The sequence below is a fragment of the Caretta caretta genome, chromosome 6 (assembly GCF_965140235.1).
Source record: "Caretta caretta isolate rCarCar2 chromosome 6, rCarCar1.hap1, whole genome shotgun sequence".
NCBI classification, from domain to species: Eukaryota; Metazoa; Chordata; order Testudines; family Cheloniidae; genus Caretta; species Caretta caretta.
In genome coordinates, this window is record NC_134211.1 from 8,446,891 (window position 1) to 8,463,221 (window position 16,331).

Sequence of the window (16,331 nt, forward strand, 5' to 3'; positions counted from 1 at the left end):
CTGGTGCATTGCTTTAGGACCATGTTGCGTAGTTGAAGTAATAGTTTATCACGGGGAATGTACCTAGCAGGGATAGGTGGCAGATAAGGAAAGGGTTTGTCTATTGGCTAAGGTTTCCGATGCACGAGGGCAACATGCTTTGCTAAAAGGTATACAATCTTTGTATAACCTGCATTCGGGGTCCCCTTCTGGCTAGCAGGGGGGCACCGCGCTCAAGCATAAGAAATTTAATATCTTTGGGAACTCTGCAGTTGGGGACTTTGTTCATGTGCCTCAGCCTAGACTCGAACTGCGCATGACCTATCAGGTATAATTCGCAACATATCTCAGGAGGACTGGATTACAAGCCCCCACCGCCAGGAGTTTGGACTGAGTGGGCAGAGGGGGTGTGACGTTGCACTCCATATGCTTTATAAAAGTATGCTTATGAATGTAAATATAATGTAACTGGAATATGCTTTATGCAAAAGGTCTCTTGTAAGGTTTCATTACAAAGGTTATAACATACTGAATATATTCCTCCTATTCGTATGCATGTATCATTCTTGTATCTAAGCTAGAAATATGAAGTATAACTCTGAGTTCCTATTGTAATTACGCAAAGTGTGGGCCATTAATGGTGGTTTAGAATCTTGATGGCTCCCATTGACTAGGACAATAGGTTGTAGATGGTTTATTTACCTGCAAGCCTTCCTGTGTACATGTGGGTGTGGGCCAGCCCCTGGGTAATGAAGAATGAGGTATTACAGGACATGTGACCATGTTGCATGATACTGGAATCCATCTTAAATCTGGTACTTTTCCATTTAGAAGGAGGGGCGGGGACCCAGACAGACAAAAGATTCCCGCAATGTGCCAAAGCTATAAAAGGGGGTGGAGCAGGACAAAGCAAGCCAGTCATGAGAAAGCCCCTGTTTTCAACCTAAGATGTCTGATGGAACTAATAAGGACTGTACCAGGGGAAAGGATTTTATGCCCCTCTGCCATGTACATTGGCCAAGAGTTTATGTTTCAGGGCCTCATCTTACTACAGCTCCCATTGACTAGGACAATTGGTCGTGAATGGCTCTGTTCACTTGCAGACCTTCCTGGGTACGTGCAGGCCAGCCCTGGAAGAATGGAGACTGGGGTCTCACAGGACATGTGAACATGTCACCTGATACTGGAATCCATCTTAAACCTGGTGCTTTTCCATTTAGAAGGAGGAGTGGGGACTCAGAGCCCTGGTCTACACTAGGACTTTAGGTCGAATTTAGCAGCGTTAAATCGATTTAAACCTGCACCCGTCCACACAATGAAGCCCTTTATTTCGACTTAAAGGGCTCTTAAAATCGATTTCCTTACTCCACCCCTGACAAGTGGATTAGCGCTTAAATTGACGTTGCCGGCTCGAATTTGGGGTACTGTGGACACAATTCGATGGTATTGGCCTCCGGGAGCTATCCCAGAGTGCTCCATTGTGACCGCTCTGGACAGCGCTCTCAACTCAGATGCACTGGCCAGGTAGACAGGAAAAGAACCGCGAACTTTTGAATCTCATTTCCTGTTTGGCCAGCGTGGCAAGCTGCAGGTGACCATGCAGAGCTCATCAGCACAAGTGACCATGATGGAGTCCCAGAATCGCAAAAGAGCTCCAGCATGGACCGAACGGGAGGTATGGGATCTGATCGCTGTTTGGGGAGAGGAATCCGTGCTATCAGAACTCCGTTCCAGTTTTCGAAATGCCAAAACCTTTCTGAAAATCTCCCAGGGCATGAAGGACAGAGGCCATAACAGGGACCCGAAGCAGTGCCGCGTGAAACTGAAGGAGCTGAGGCAAGCCTACCAGAAAACCAGAGAGGCGAACAGCCGCTCTGGGTCAGAGCCCCAAACATGCCGCTTCTATGATGAGCTGCATGCCATTTTAGGGGGTTCAGCCACCACTACCCCAGCCGTGTTGTTTGACTCGTTCAATGGAGATGGAGGCAATACGGAAGTAGGTTTTGGGGACGAAGAAGATGATGAGGAGGAGGTTGTAGATAGCTCACAGCAAGCAAGCGGAGAAACCGGTTTTCCCGACAGCCAGGAACTGTTTCTCACCCTAGACCTGGAGCCAGTACCCCCCGAACCCACCCAAGGCTGCCTCCTGGACTCAGCAGGCGGAGAAGGGACCTCTGGTGAGTGTACCTTTTAAAATGCTATACATGGTTTAAAAGCAAGCATGTGAAAGGATTACTTTGCCCTGGCATTTGCGGTTCTGCCTTTGCAAAAGGTTTCTGGGGAGGGCAGCCTTATTTCGTCCTTCATGGTAGGACACTTTACCACTCCAGGCCAGCAACACGTACTGGGGAATCACTGTAGAACAAAGCATTGCAGTGTATGTTTGCTGGCATTCAACCAAAATCCGTTCACGCGGTGGGAGGAGGCAAAATGCGACCTTGTAACGAAAGCACATGTGCTATGTATGTAATGTTAACAGCAAGGTTTACCCTGAAAGAGTGTAGCGACTGTTTTATAAAATGTGTCTTTTTAAATACCGCTGTCCCTTTTTTTTTCTCCACCAGCTGCATGTGTTTCAATGATCACAGGATCTTCTCCTTCCCAGAGGCTAGTGAAGCTTAGAAAGAAAAAAAAACGCACTCGCGATGAAATGTTCTCCGAGCTCATGCTGTCCTCCCACACTGACAGAGCACAGACGAATGCGTGGAGGCAAATAATGTCAGAGTGCAGGAAAGCACAAAATGACCGGGAGGAGAGGTGGCGGGCTGAAGAGAGTAAGTGGCGGGCTGAAGAGAGTAAGTGGCGGGCTGAAGACAGGGCTGAAGCTCAAAGGTGGCGGCAGCGTGATGAGAGGAGGCAGGATTCAATGCTGAGGCTGCTGCAGGACCAAACCAGTATGCTCCAGTGTATGGTTGAGCTGCAGCAAAGGCAGCTGGAGCACAGACTGCCACTGCAGCCCCTCTGTAACCAACCGCCCTCCTCCCCAAGTTCCATAGCCTCCACACCCAGACGCCCAAGAACGCGGTGGGGGGGCCTCCGGCCAACCAGCCACTCCACCACAGAGGATTGCCCAAAAAAAAGAAGGCTGTCATTCAATAAATTTTAAAGTTGTAAACTTTTAAAGTGCTGTGCTTAAAGTGCTGTGTGGCATTTTCCTTCCCTCCTCCACCACCCCTCCTGGGATACCTTGGTAGTCATCCCCCTATTTGTGTGATGAATGAATAACGAATGCATGACTGTGAAGCAGCAATGACTTTATTGTCTCTGCAAGCAATGATTAAAGGGAGGAGGGGAGGGTGGTTAGCTTACAGGGAAGTAGAGTGAACCAAGGGGCGGGGGGGTTCATCAAGGAGAAACAAACAGAACTTTCACACCGTAGCCTGGCCAGTCATGAAACTGGTTTTCAAAGCTTCTCTGATGCGTCCGCGCCCTCCTGTGCTCTTCTAACCGCCCTGGTGTCTGGCTGCGCGTAACCAGCAGCCAGGCGATTTGCCTCAACCTCCCACCCCGCCATAAACGTCTCCCCCTTACTCTCACAGATATTGTGGAGCACACAGCAAGCAGTAATAACAGTGGGAATATTGGTTTCGCTGAGGTCTAAGCGAGTCAGTAAACTGCGCCAGCGCGCCTTTAAACGTCCAAATGCACATTCTACCACCATTCTGCACTTGCTCAGCCTGTAGTCGAACAGCTCCTGACCACTGTCCAGGCTGCCTGTGTATGGCTTCATGAGCCATGGCATTAAGGGGTAGGCTGGGTCCCCAAGGATACATATAGGCATTTCAACATCCCCAACAGTTATTTTCTGGTCTGGGAATAAAGTCCCTTCCTGCAGCTTTTGAAACAGACCAGAGTTCCTGAAGATGCGAGCATCATGCACCTTTCCCGGCCATCCCACGTTGATGTTGGTGAAACGTCCCTTGTGATCCACCAGAGCTTGCAGCACTATCGAAAAGTACCCCTTGCGGTTTATGTACTCGGCGGCTTGGTGCTCCGGTGCCAATATAGGGATATGGGTTCCGTCTATAGCCCCACCACAGTTAGGGAATCCCATTGCAGCAAAGCCATCCACTATGACCTGCACATTTCCCAGGGTCACTACCCTTGATATCAGCAGATCTTTGATTGCGTGGGCTACTTGCATCACAGCAGCCCCCACAGTAGATTTGCCCACTCCAAATTGATTCCCAACTGACCGGTAGCTGTCTGGCGTTGCAAGCTTCCACAGGGCTATCGCCACTCGCTTCTCAACTGTGAGGGCTGCTCTCATCTTGGTATTCATGCGCTTCAGGGCAGGGGAAAGCAAGTCACAAAGTTCCATGAAAGTGCCCTTACGCATGCGAAAGTTTCGTAGCCACTGGGAATCGTCCCAGACCTGCAACACTATGCGGTCCCACCAGTCTGTGCTTGTTTCCCGAGCCCAGAATCGGCGTTCCACAGCATGAACCTGCCCCATTAGCACCATGATGCATGCATTGTCAGGGCCCATGCTTTCAGAGAAATCTGTGTCCATGTCCTGATCACTCACGGGACCGCGCTGACGTCGCCTCCTCGCCCGGTATCGCGTTGCCATGTTCTGGTGCTGCATATACTGCTGAATAATGCGTGTGGTGGTTAATGTGCTCCTAATTGCCAAAGTGAGCTGAGCGGGCTCCATGCTTGCCGTGGTATGGCGTCCGCACAGAAAAAAGGCGCGGAACGATTGTCTGCCGTTGCTCTGACGGAGGGAGGGGCGACTGACGACACGGCTTACAGGGTTGGCTTCAGGGAGCTAAAATCAACAAAGGGGGTGCCTGTACATCAAGGAGTATTTCAGGCAGGACTGCACGGAGGGTTCCAATAAGAAATGGTGCACCTAAGTTATCGTTGTTATTGGAACAAGGAAGTTAGCCTGGCCTCTGATTGATACATGGCTAGATTTACCTCGCTGCACCTTCTCTGTGAGTGACTGCAGTGTGACCTAGAGGAATGAGTCCCCTAGACAGGGGAGGAGGCAAATGAGTACAAAACAAATCTGGTCTATTTCTTGTTTTGACCCACTCCATCTATCTTTTACATCTTTGGCTGGCAGCAGACGGTGCAGAAGGACTGCATGCCATCCACATCTCATGGCTGCTCGGCAGAAGATGGTACAGTACGACTGCTAGCCATCCCCATCTCTTGCCTGCCTGGCAGAAGATGGTACAGTACGACTGCTAGCAGTCCGTATCGCCTGCCCGCTCACCATAAGACGGTTCAATAGGACTGACTGCAGGACTAAAGAGAATGACCTGGTCAAGTCACTCCAAATTTAGTCCCTGCGCCCATGTCTGCCCAGGCGCTCCCAGCCGACGCGGCCAGGAGCACCTCGGACATGATGAGGACGACTACCAATCGTATTGCACCATCTGCTGCCTGAAGGCAAGGGGTTGCTGCTACTGTGCAGCAAAGCCGTACCGCGTCTGCCAGCACCCAGGAGACATAGGGTGACGGTTACCTGAGCGGACTCCATGCTTGCTGTGGTATGGCGCCTGCACAGGTAACTCAGGAAAAAAGGCGCGAAATGATTGTCTGCCCTTGCTTTCACGGAGGGAGGGAGGGAACGGGGGCCTGACGACACGTACCCAGAACCACCCGCGACAATGTTTTAGCCCCATCAGAGTGCTCCATTGTGACTGCTCTGGACAGCACTCTCAGATGCCCGATTGTTTGCCATTGCTCTGACGCTGGGAGGGGCGCTTACAGGGTTGGCTTCAGGGAGCTAAAATCAACAAAGGGGGTGGCTTTACATCAAGGAGTATTTCAGGCAGGACTTCACGGAGGGTTCCAATAAGAAATGGTGCACCTAAGTTATTGTCCTTATTGGAGCAAGAAGGTTAGCCTGGCCTCTGATTGATACATGGCTAGATTTACCTCGCTGCACCTTCTCTGTAAGTGACTGCAGTGTGATCTAGAAGAATGAGTCCCCTAGACAGGGGAGGGGGGGAAGCAAATGAGTACAAAACAAATCTGGTCTATTTCTTGTTTTGATCCACTCCATCTATCTTTTACATCTTTGGCTGGCAGCAGACGGTGCAGAAGGACTGCATGCCATCCACATCTCATGGCTGCTCGGCAGAAGATGGTACAGTACGACTGCTAGCAGTCCGTATCGCCTGCCCGCTCACCATAAGACGGTTCAATAGGACTGACTGCAGGACTAAAGAGAATGACCTGGTCAAGTCACTCCAAATTTAGTCCCTGTGCCCATGTCTGCCCAGGCGCTCCTGATCGACCTCACAGAGGCGACCAGGAGCACCTCAGACATGACGATGACGGCTACCAGTCGTACTGTACCGTCTGCTGCCACAAGGCAAGGGGTTGCTGCTACTGTGTAGCAATGCCGTACCGCGTCTACCAGCACCCAGGAGACATAGGGTGACGGTTACCTGAGCGGGCTCCATGCTTGCCATGGTATGGCGTCTGCACAGGTAACTCAGGAAAAAAGGCGCGAAATGATTGTCTGCCCTTGCTTTCACGGGGGGAGGGAGGGAACGGGGGGCTGACGATATGTACCCAGAACCACCCGCGACAATGTTTTAGCCCCATCAGGCATTGGGATCTCAACCCAGAATTCCAATGGGCAGCGGAGACTGCGGGAACTGTGGGATAGCTACCCACAGTGCAACGCTCCGGAAGTCGACGCTTGCCTCGGTACTGTGGAAGCGCTCCGCCGAGTTAATGCACTTAATGCACTTAGAGCATTTTCTGTGGGGACACACACACTCGAATTTATAAAACCAATTTCTAAAAAACCGACTTCTATAAATTCGACCTTATTCCGTAGTGTAGACATACCCAGAGAGACAAAAGATTCCCGCCAAAGCTATATAAGGGGGTGGAACAGAACAACGGGGGCTGCCAGTCATGAGAACACCCCTAGTTTCCACCTAAGATGTCTGCTGGAACTAACAAGGACTGTACTGGGGAAAGGATTGGGCCCAGACTCGGAAGGAGTCTAGCCTGTGAAAGAAGCTTTTTGGAACATCTCTGAGGGTGAGATTTTACCTGTAAACAGCTTCTTAATGTATTAGGCTTAGACTTGCATGTTTTTGCTTTATTTTGCTTGATGACTTACTTTGTTCTGTCTGTTATTACTTGAAACCAGTTAAATCCTACTTCTTATACTTAATAAAATCACTTTTGTTTATTAATGAACCCAGAGTAAGTGATTAATACCTGGGGGAGCAAACAGCTGTGCATATCTCTCTATCAGTGTTATAGAAGGCGGACAATTCATGAGTTTACCCTGTATAAGCTTTATACCAGGGGTCTCAAACTCAATTTGCCTTGGGACCAGTGCCAGTCCTCAAATCCTCCCAGTGGGCCAATAATGCCACTGAAGATGGTATTCAGAAAAGAAAACATTTATATTTTATTTCGATTTTCTTAGAAATAATAAAACGGTCATACAACTTGATACAATTCTTTGCCTGCCAGAGAGTTTTTAGTGTTTGCCAGATACCTGGCAACACTTCAGTTCTGTCAGTCTGTTGATGTTTGGCCTCAGTGACTGTCCTGTCTCCCAAGGTCTATGAGAATAAGGGATTGTCCTCCAGGATAGGCTGTAGATCCTTGATGATGCACACGATCCATTGTCTATAGCCAAGCTCTAAGATACAACTGCATTTGCTCCAATCCCTCAGACAGAGACAAACACCTACAGGATCTCTATCAAGCATTCTTAAAACTACAATACCCACCTGGGGAAGTGAAGAAACAGATTGACAGAGCCAGAAGGGTACCCAGAAGTCACCTACTACAAGACAGGCCCAACAAAGAAAGTAACAGAACACCAAGAGCTGTCAGCTACAGCCCCCAACTAAAACCTCTCCAGCGCATCATCAAGGATCTACAACCTAGCCTGAAGGACGACCCATCACTCTCACAGACCTTGGGAGACATGCCAGTCCTCACTTGCAGACAGCCCCCCCAATCTGAAGCAAGTACTCACCAGCAACTACACACCACACAACAAAAACACTAACTCAGGAACCAAACCCTGGAACAAACCCCGGTGCCAACTCTGTCCATATATCTTTTCAAGGGACACCATCATAGGACCTAATCACATCAGCCACGCCATCAGGGGCTCGTTCACCTGCACATCTACCAATGTGATATATGCCATCCTGTGCCAGCAATGCCCCTCTGCCATGTACATTGGCCAAACCGGACCGTCTCTACGCAAAAGAATAAATGGACACAAATCTCACATCAGGGATTACAACAATCAAAAACCAGTAGAGGAACACTTCAATCTCCCTGGACACTCAATAACAGACTTAAAAGTGGCAATTCTTCAACAAAAAAACTTCAAAAACAGACTCCAAAGTGAAACTGCAGAAGTGGAATTAATTTGTAAACTGGGCACCATCAAATTAGGCCTGAATAAAGACTGGGAGTGGATGAGTCATTACAAAACCTAATTTTACCATACTAATTTCCCCCTCCTGTTACTCACACCTTCTTGTCAACTGTTTGAAATGGGCCGCCCTCATTATCACTACAAAAGTGATTTCTCCTCCCTTGGTATTCTACTGTTAATTGAATTGGCTCGTTAGACTGACCCCCGACTTGGTAAGGCAACTCCCATCTTTTCATGTACTATGTATAAATATGCCTCTGATGAAGTGGGTTCTAGTCCACCAAAGCTTATGCCAAAATAAATTTGTTAGTCTCTAAGGTGCCGCAAGGACTCCTCATTGTTTTAGCTAATAATTAGTCTTTTGGGACTTAAACTATTACTGGTTTTGAAGCCACAGCTTAGACTTTGGGAGAAGGGGTTTTCAGAAAGTTAAGTGAATATTTTAGTGAAACTAAAAGAGTTTTACAAAACGGTTCAGCTCTGTGGATGTTGTTACACTGGTATAAAACTATGTTAAATACCTGCTCACAGATTCATTCATATCATTGTTTCTAAAACACAACTTCAGAATATGTTTTACTGATTGAGCTGAGTAATTGTTATAAAGGGATATTGGCAATCCCCCAAGTACCCAAGGAAAAATTAATCTGAACAGAGGTTGTAGGCTTTGCATTTTTCAACACATTCTGCATCAGACATACTCTCTTCTAGTTTTCATGAATCTACCTTTCTAATCCAGAGCATTTTTTGGCGGAGGCTGCAGGGTTAGATAATGGAATAACTTCTGTGGCTTCTTTGCTCAATAACATTCTTTAAAATATACGGAGGAAATCTCCAAATGGTCAGTCATACCTTCAATTTGATAAATAAATAACCCAGAAAGGGAGTTACAATTTGGAGGATTTAATCGACAACAAAAATTACTTTTGGAAATTTTTCCCTTTAGAAACGTTAGCAAGCATGGCTTTCCTTCTTGCTTCGTTGGCAATTCGCTTGTCGACTGATTTGCTTTGAATAACTCTTGATAATATGCCTTTTGTGGTGTGAAATTGGAGCTGAATTAAAGCAAGACACAGGACAACTTCTGTTTGATTCACTACTGGCATGGCACCGCTCACTGAAGTGCCATTTGTTTTGCCAGGATTAGGGGCCATCCCTGGTGTTTTGCACAATTGCAAATAACTGTGTCAATGCCACCTACACTGAAGCTACCTTCACTTCCTAAATGAAATGCAAACAACAAAATCATCCCCGTGTTTAAAGAGGCAAACTTCATGCTGGTAAGTCCATTTGCATTAGCAAATTAGCAAAAACCTTTCATTTATTTTTACCCATCCTTCCAGTCCCTGCAGCCCAACCTCCACCCTAGCTTCTAGACACTTTGCCAGTGATTAAAACCTCCAGTGTGGGTGTGACGTAGCACTCCATATGTTTTACGGAAATATGCTTAAGAGCGTGAAAATGATGTAACTGCAACATGCTTTAGGCAAAAGGTCTCTTGTAAGGTATCATTACAAAGCTTATAATCTACTGTGTGTGGTCATCCTATTTGTATCCATGTATCATTCTTGTATCTGAAGCTAGAAATATGAAGTATAACTCTGAGGTCCTATTGTAATTATGCAAAGTGTGGGCCACTGATGGCGGTTTAGAATCTTGATGGCTCCTGGTGTCACAAGTCACGGGTGTGATGTTCTGCTCTGTTCAATGTTGATAACAGTTGGTTGCGGGGGGGGGGGGGTGTTCCCTCTGTGTGCTGCCCCAGCTCTGTGCAGATCGCTGACACAGCAACCCCGAGAGAACCCCCAATGACCACAGACTCTGATAAGGTATGAAGGCACCCGGCCAGGTTTATTGCCAAACGAAACACAGTCTCTAGCTCCCCGGTTCAGATGTCTGCAGTTCTCCTAGTACATATGGGCTCCCTGGCAAAGGACGGGCTCAGTCAGTGGCGGGATTTACCACTGCCCCCTACGCCAGACAGACATCCACTCAGGGATGCATTCTAAACACAGGTTCAAACAAGTTACAGATCACTCCTGACATGTAGAGGTGCAATCCCCCCTACATGTGAGGCTGCTGCCTCTCACAAAACAGCTCTACCATATTACCTTCCTGCCCCTGTCTTTAGGATAGGTCAGCCTGTCCCTGTTATCTGGGGAATGTGCAAGTACCGGCATGTTCTGGTACTATCCTGGCACGTGTTTCCATAACTAGTGCCCAGTACCATTTTAGGTACGTGTATTTTTACAACATTAGCCCTCTTCTTGCCAGATTCTGTGAGCAGGGCTTTCCTCTGGCTCACAGCTTAACTTTGCTTTATGTTAGCAAAGTCTTGACCATTACTTTAGTTCAGGCCTTAGGCGTCATACCAGGCCTCTAATGCAAGAGTTTATGTTTCAGTGAACAGAGCCATTCACGACCAATTGTCCTAGTCAATGGGAGCTATAGTAAGAAGAGGCCCTGAAACATAAACTCTTGCATTAGAGGCCTGGTATGACGCCTAAGGCCTGAACTAAAGTAATGGTCAAGATTTTGCTAACATAAAGCAAAGTTAAGCTGTTAACCTGTGTCTAAGAATGCATCCCTGAGTGGATGTCTGTCTGGCGTAGGGGGCAGTGGTAAATCCCACCACTGACCAAGCCCGTCCTTTGTCAGGGAGCCCATATGTACTAGGAGAACTGCAGACATCTGAACCGGGGAGCTAGAGACTGTGTTTCGTTTGGCAATAAACCTGGCCGGGTGCCTTCATACCTTATCAGAGTCTGTGGTCATTGGGGGTTCTCTCGGGGTTGCTGTGTCAGCGATCTGCACAGAGCTTCAAGATTCTAAACCGCCATCAGTGGCCCACACTTTGCATAATTACAATAGGACCTCAGAGTTATACTTCATATTTCTAGCTTCAGATACAAGAATGATACATGGATACAAATAGGATGACCACACACAGTAGATTATAAGCTTTGTAATGATACCTTACAAGAGACCTTTTGCCTAAAGCATGTTGCAGTTACATCATTTTCACGCTCTTAAGCATATTTCCATAAAACATATGGAGTGCTACGTCACACCCACACTGGAGGTTTTACTCACTGGCAAAGTGTCTAGAAGCTAGGGTGGAGGTTGGGCTGCAGGGACTGGAAGGATGGGTAAAAATAAATGAAAGGTTTTTGCTAATTTGCTAATGCAAATGGACTTACCAGCATGAAGTTTGCCTCTTTAAACACGGGGATGATTTTGTTGTTTGCATTTCATTTAGGAAGTGAAGGTAGCTTCAGTGTAGGTGGCATTGACACAGTTATTTGCAATTGTGCAAAACACCAGGGATGGCCCCTAATCCTGGCAAAACAAATGGCACTTCAGTGAGCGGTGCCCTGCCAGTAGTGAATCAAACAGAAGTTGTCCTGTGTCTTGCTTTAATTCAGCTCCAATTTCACACCACAAAAGGCATATTATCAAGAGTTATTCAAAGCAAATCAGTCGACAAGCAAATTGCCAATGAAGCAAGAAGGAAAACCATGCTTGCTAACGTTTCTAAAGGGAAAAATTTCCAAAAGTAATTTTTGTTGTCGATTAAATCCTCCAAATTGTAACTCCCTTTCTGGGTTATTTATTTATCAAACTGAAGGTATGACTATCAGTGTTAGAGAGGGCAGACAATTTACGAGTTTGCCCTGTATAAGCTTTATACAGAGAAAAATGGATTTATTTGGGGTTTGGATCCCATTGGGAGCTTGCATATCTGGGTGCTGGAGATAGATAACCTGCTGAGCTGTTTTTAATTAAAGTCTGAAGTTTTGGAGGCATGGAGCAGCCCTAGGTCTGTGTTGCAGCAGGCTAGCATGTCTGGCTCCACCAGGCAGGGTTCTGGAGTCCCAAGCTGGCCAGGAAAACGGGCTCAGAGGTAATTCCAGTACGTCAGGTGACAGTCCCAAGGGGGTCTCTGTAACTGAGCCCATCACAGGGGGCAGGACATTGCAGGGACTATCACAGTTTAAAATAAAATACAGCTCCACCACCAAAATGCCAGTCAACAAAACAGAATGATCCCTTCCGGATTGCAAGCACAGAAGCCTGAGCAAACAGGGCTTCCGTTGTTATGACTTCTGTGGTCAAGTTTTAGTAGAGATGAGGCTCACAAAGGCTTTGGCCGCTGTGCTGTCGGGGAAAACCCGGACATATGGGAACCCTATTGAAATGATCCTGGGATCCTTCGCAGAGGACAGCCCATCAGCAGCCCCTCTCTTTTCAAGCAGGGTTCCAGCTCAAGCGGGAGGTGTTGTTTGCTATCATGGCACCGGGAGGCACCAGGTCTGGCAGGAAGATGCGTGCCGAGATATCCACACACACCCCCGTTCTCTTGCAGTGCAAAGCACCACCCATCCCTGTCACCACGGACAGTAAACACAATACACAGGAGACTTCCTCTGTATTTCATGGTCTTCACACAGCCTTGAGCAGTGCACCATACCACATCCGGTCCACACTCACCCCCTGCTCAACCCCCAGCCCTGCCCCAGGCTCCAACCCTTCCCTCAAGGCCCCACCCCAGCCCCACCTCTTCATACCCCCGCCTCACCTTTTCCTGCCCTGTTCTATCCGCTCCCCCAAGCCCTGCGTCCTCACCCCTCCCCCTCCCCCCAGCCTCCTGCACGCCGCAAAACAGCTGATTGAGGCAGGCGGGAGGGTGGGAGGGAGAAGCACTGATCGGTGGAGCCCGCCAGCAGGCAGGAGGCGCTGGCGGGAGGGAGAGGTGCTGATAGGGGGGATGTGTCCTCTTCTTGCCCTCCAGCCATGTCATCAGCATGTTTTCCCCCTTCCAGGGGTGAAGTAGCTCAGTTCAATAGACCAGCCCCTTCCACAGTGGCAAGTGGGGGGATACCCGGGTCCACCCACTACTCTGGGTCCTGACCCAGGGACCCTGTAGATAACAGCTTCCTTCAGCATCTCCTTAACCTTGCTCCATGCTGCTTCTATTTCCTGGGCCACTTCCCTGCCGCCCCAGCACCTTCTTTCCCCTCTTCTCAGAGTACCCAGCCAGCAAGTCCCAACAGTCAGCCAGCAGCTCCCTCTCGCTCTGTGCATCCTCCCTCCAATTGGCTGCTCCCTGCACAGCCTGGCTAGGCTGCTTGGAGGACTTGCCTCCACTGCTTTTTTCTGGATAGCTCAGTGGTTTGAGCATTGGCCTGCTAAACCCAGGGTTGTGAGTTCAATCCTTGAGGGGGCCATTTGGGATCTGGGGCAAAAATTGGGGATTGGTCCTGCTTTGAGCAGGGGGTTGGACTAGATGACCTCCTGAGGTCCCTTCCAACCCTGATATTCTATGATTCTATGACAGGGTGAGGAGGGCCCATGAGGCCTCCATTAACCCCATCTTCTCTGGTGTGGGGTGAACACCTGTAGCCAGACAGCCAGCCCACCCCCCCTCAGACCAGCATTGCTGGAAACACAGGAGGAAGCCGGAACAGGGCACTTAACATATATTCCAGCACAGCCTTTGAAGCGGTGAAAAGCCCAGGTGTGCTGCTACAATGTGCCTCTGGGAACAGATACAAGGATTAAGCTCACAGCAGGCAGAGACCCTGTGACAGACATGGCTCTTAGCCCCTACTAAATAGCGTGATGCACACACCCCAACATCCTAGGTGGGAAAATATTTACCCTGATAAAAGGAATGTCCAGTAGTTGACACTTATTGTTTCTCTCCCTTGCAAGTGTAAACTACTCTTGCGAAAGCTGGCGTCACCCAGACAGACCAGCCTCAATTTGGCATAAGAAAGGAGAAAGAGAATAAAGGAGTACAGAGGTATAAGTAGGGGACCTACAGCACCATGATTTTTGAGTGCTTTTCACTATCTATCTGCTGGTCAGATAAGTGACAGCCTCCCAAGGCTTCTGCAGCTAAGAGGGTCCCTACGCCTTGTCCCTTATTCGTCTTTCCGCGGAATTGAGTGACCGATCCTGGCTTGGCACCACTGGAATCGAGAGATGCAAGGAGGGTAAGAAGCACCCACACCTGATCTCCTATCTTTAGTGTACACATATTTTGAAATAGAGCTCTATACTTTGTTTTCTTTCTTTGGGATTGTGGCTTCAGTTTTGTAACTTGTTTGTGTGTGTAACATCTCTACATTTAAATAAGTAGGCACTAGCAATTTTGTAACCACATGATTAGAATCTAGCTTAATAAATTTTGGTAACCATTTGTGCATAAGCCTGACTTGTTTTCTCTGGTTTACTGTAAAGCAGCCAACACAATTAAAGAACCTCAGCCGTTTTGGCTCTAAAGCCTGGCCATTAGGTGAATGTACTAAGAGCCTAGCGTTGAGTTGTGCTGCCTCCACGGGGCAAACTCTTGGGGCGCCTGTCAGTCAATCCTGGCTGCCCGCTGCGAAGGAGCTCTGAGCTCTAGCAGTTAAAGTCACGGGTGGTTAGGACCTTGGGGCATCCGTCAGCCTAGCCCAGGCTGCCCGCCGCGAAGGGACAGTGCGTCCTAGCGGTTAAAGTCACAGATGGTATAAACGGGCATAGCTGGCACCTCACCAAACATCCTTGGCCGTCGGCTAACAACACCCCATCACAGAGATGAAGAGATGGAAGGATGTGTGGGTGAGTAGGTAGGGGATATAGGGATGGGTGGGTGGGTGAGTAGCTGGGTTTGTAGAGGCTTGGAGGGATGGATTTTTGAGTAGTTGGGTCCATAGGGAGATGGAGGGTTAGATAGTTGGGTCCATAGGGGGATGGAGGGTTAGATCATTGAGTCCATAGGGAAATGGAGGGATGGGTAGTTGGGTCCATAGGGGGATGGAGGGTTAGGTAGTTGATCCGTAGGAGGTTGGAAAGATGGGTAATAGGGTCCATAGGGGGTGGAGGAAAGGATAATTAGGTAGATGGGTCCATATGGTGAGGGAGGGAGGGAAGGATAGGTTGTTGGATCCACAGGAGAATGAAGGGAGGGATAGCTGGGTCCATAGAAGGATGGATAGAGGGACGCATGGATGGGTAGTTGGTCCCACAGCGGGATGGGTAGTTGGCTCTGTAGGGTGATGGAGGGATGGGTAGTTGGGTCTGAAGGGTGATGGAGGGATGGATAATTGGGTCTCTCGGGTGATGGAGGGATGGGTAGTTGGATCCAGAGGGGGATGGATAGTTGGGTCTGTAGGGGTATGGAGGGATGGGTAGTTGTCTCTGAAGATTGATGGAGGGATGGATAGTTGGCTCCATAGGGTGATGGAGGGGTGGAGGGATGGGTAGTTGGCTCTGAAGATTGATGGAGGAATGGATAATTGGCGATGTGGAGGGATGGACAGGTAGTTGGCTCTTAGAGGGATGGAGGGATGGATAGATAGTTGGGTTAATGAGGGGCATAGATACATACCTAGAGGAGGGTGTAGAGTGATGGATAGACATGTAGGTGGCTCAGCATGAGGATGGATGGAAGGAAAGCTAAATCAATCTTCTGGAGCCCTCCTTGCCTGACTCCCCCTTTGCCCCCTCCCCTGTGACAACCCTCCCATGGCAGAAGCCCCCTCCCCATCCCCTAGGAAGCACAGGGTAGTAGGGGGCACTCACCAGCAGTGCATGTTTCTGCCTGGCTCAGCTCAGCCTCACTCTGCTTCTCCTTGGAGAACACTTCAGCTGGCTCAGAACATGGGCTCTGCTCCACCCAGCTACCAGGGAACGGTGGGGCAGAGACGGCAAGGGAAGGAGGAGGGACAAGGCTAATCGCACTCTAGAGACACCCCTGCTCTGACACTAGCCACTGGCACATGGTGACTCAACCCAGAGCCAGTGCCTGGCCCAACAATGGGTCTGGAATCAGGACTCCTGCGTTCTGTCCCCAACTCAGGGCGGGACTGGGAGACAGGATTCCTTCGTTCTAGTCTACTTCCCCCCTCCCCGCCGTCTCTGGGTTGGTTAATCACAGATCCAGCCCCATGACCAAGTTTGCTATTAACCATCCCCG

At 48.8% G+C, this 16,331-nt stretch overlaps 1 long non-coding RNA gene across 1 annotated transcript in view; it reads right to left on the bottom strand.

Annotated features, from left to right (window-relative positions):
- The window catches only part of LOC125638561 (uncharacterized), a 29,134-nt gene extending 12,909 nt beyond the window's left edge, over positions 1-16,225 (bottom strand). The window contains exon 1 of the long non-coding RNA XR_012669139.1: positions 15,938-16,225. This is a non-coding gene — a long non-coding RNA (uncharacterized LOC125638561). The remainder of the gene's footprint in view (positions 1-15,937) is intronic.
- Positions 16,226-16,331: the final 106 nt, after the last annotated feature.